The sequence below is a fragment of the Bos taurus genome, chromosome 3 (genome assembly GCF_002263795.3).
Source record: "Bos taurus isolate L1 Dominette 01449 registration number 42190680 breed Hereford chromosome 3, ARS-UCD2.0, whole genome shotgun sequence".
Classification (NCBI taxonomy): Eukaryota; Metazoa; Chordata; class Mammalia; order Artiodactyla; family Bovidae; genus Bos; species Bos taurus.
In genome coordinates, this window is record NC_037330.1 from 20,977,505 (window position 1) to 20,979,659 (window position 2,155).

The 2,155-nt window shown below is 56.4% G+C and overlaps 1 non-coding gene across 1 annotated transcript; it reads left to right on the forward strand.

Moving 5' to 3' along the window:
* Positions 1-1,360: 1,360 nt before the first annotated feature.
* TRNAV-UAC (transfer RNA valine (anticodon UAC)) lies at positions 1,361-1,433 on the forward strand. The gene has a single exon. It is a non-coding gene; the product is annotated as a tRNA-Val (tRNA).
* The last annotated feature ends 722 nt before the right edge of the window (positions 1,434-2,155 follow it).

Below are 2,155 nucleotides of genomic sequence, written 5' to 3' on the forward strand. Positions count from 1 at the left end.
AAAGTCTTTTAAAAAAGAACCGTTCACTTCGAAAACTTTTCTGTATTTCCCTTCTCAACGGTCTTCATGGGACGAAGGGCTAAAGACGACAATGTATTCATCCAGGTCTTAGAGCATCCCAGTGAGTGCCCGACTCTGTCGCCGGCATGCAGACACAGAACGACCATCCCGGCGACCTCTGTGCTTAGTCGCTAAGTCCTGTCCGACTCTTTGCCACCCCATGGACTTATCCCGCCAGGCTCCTTGTCCATGGGATTCTCTAGGCAAGAATACTGGAGTGGGTTGCACGCCCTCCTCCAGGGGATAGTCCCAAACCAGGGATTGAACCCGGGTGTCCTGCATTGCAGGCGGATTCTTACCGTCTGGGCCCCAGGGAAGCCCACTCTGGTGGAAATCGCCTGGTGGACACAGGAAACCTAACACAGCCCCGGAGGCCTATGCCAGGGTGGGCAAACTCTGATTCCTTGGGTGTAGGCGAGGACGTGGGAAGAGCCATCATGGGAGCCCCGCCCCCCGCCGTGTGTTAGGCTGTCCTTGGATGTATTTCTGTTCAGGCCCACAGGATTGGAGCCCTGGCTCCTGGTATCTCTGGGGGCTCTGGCATCTGTGGTCGGTAGAGGGCACGGAAGTGGCACCGTTTCCCTGGGGGCAGGGGTCTTATCCTAGGAAGAAGTGTCAACCCCAAAGATTCCAGGAATAGCCAGTACTGCTCTCTCCGTAGCGTTCGGCTGTTAACCCTAAAGGTTTGTGGTTCGAGCCCACCCAGGGACGGTGGGGTGGCATTTTACAGACCAAAGAGACTCCCTTTTGCCAGGAGAACACCAGAGAGTGCAGCGGCGAGCCGGCATGCAAGAGCACAGGAGTCAGGTATAAAAGAGCAGCGGAGAGGGCGGGTCCCCGGGGATTGAAAGCGTCGATCATTCTTGAGAGCCCAGAGTACTGACCGCCGGCGCTGTGAAAGGGCCACCGCGGCGCGCGACTGCAGCGTGGAAGGGGCGGCGTCCACACAGCTGGGCCGTGGAGTCTCCTGGCCTCGGATGCAACCACTGTCCCCGCCTCCTGGGGCTTCCGGGAGCTCGGCAATCGGCTGGGGCCACCCCTGAGCTCGGGTGCGGAGCTAAGGGTCTGAGGCCTCTGCGTTGGGTGCGGGAGCCCGAATGCAGCCTGTGGGGACCCCAGTGTCCTCACTTGAGGGGTGATGAGGAACTCTAAAGCAGGTCTCTCGGGAACTGGCGTCTCCGCGTCTGAGCGAGCTTGGGGCTTCAAGGTTCCTGTTTGAGTGTTAAAATTAGGTGGTCTAGATGCTGGTGGCAGCATTCGGGATTTCATAAATACAGTGTTAAGTACTGGAGGGTGTCCCGTTTCCGTAGTGTAGTGGTTATCACGTTCGCCTTACACGCGAAAGGTCCCCGGTTCGAAACCGGGCGGAAACAGGTTGCTCTCCCCCGCTACCCCACCGCGGAGATTTCTGATTGGTGGAACCACCTGGTTCTCACCCCCACTGGCTGAGTCAAGTCCTACTCTTTTCCACCCCTTGAACTGTAGCCAGTCAGGCTCCTCTTTCTATGGGATTTTCCCGCTACTTTGCTAGAAGCCCATCGGGTCAGTGCAGCTGCCCCCTTCACTCTTGCCTGGCTCCCTGTGTCCTGCAGGGATCAAAAAGTGTTCTGTCAGGACACAGAGGTGAAAAGTCCTTCTCTGTAGCTGGTGGAATAGAGAACCAGATGGGAAATGCGTCCACGGGAGGGGAAGTATCCTCAAGAGCTTTCCAGGACTGTTGAGTGGGTGCTGTCAGGTGGTCTAAGCCCCAGGATGATAATGCCTAGTCTTGTGTTGTTCTGGCCTTGACCCAGTCCCAGGTCCAGTCCGAATTCAAGCACAGAGGCATCCAGCTTTACCACACATATTCCACTCTCCCTCTCTCCAAAGTGGGGTAGTGAACCACCTTTTCTGTCTCAGTGCATAGAACCCATATGGGTTGGGCTTCCCCCCCCCACCCCCACCTTGAACTTTCTGGTTTGCTGAAATGTAACTCAGGAGTATAAAAAACATTTAGTGACGTGAAAGTGAAATCGCTAAGTCGTGTCCGACTCTTTGCGACCCCGTGGACTGTAACCTACCAGGCTCCTCCGTCCGTGGGATTCTCCAGGCAAGA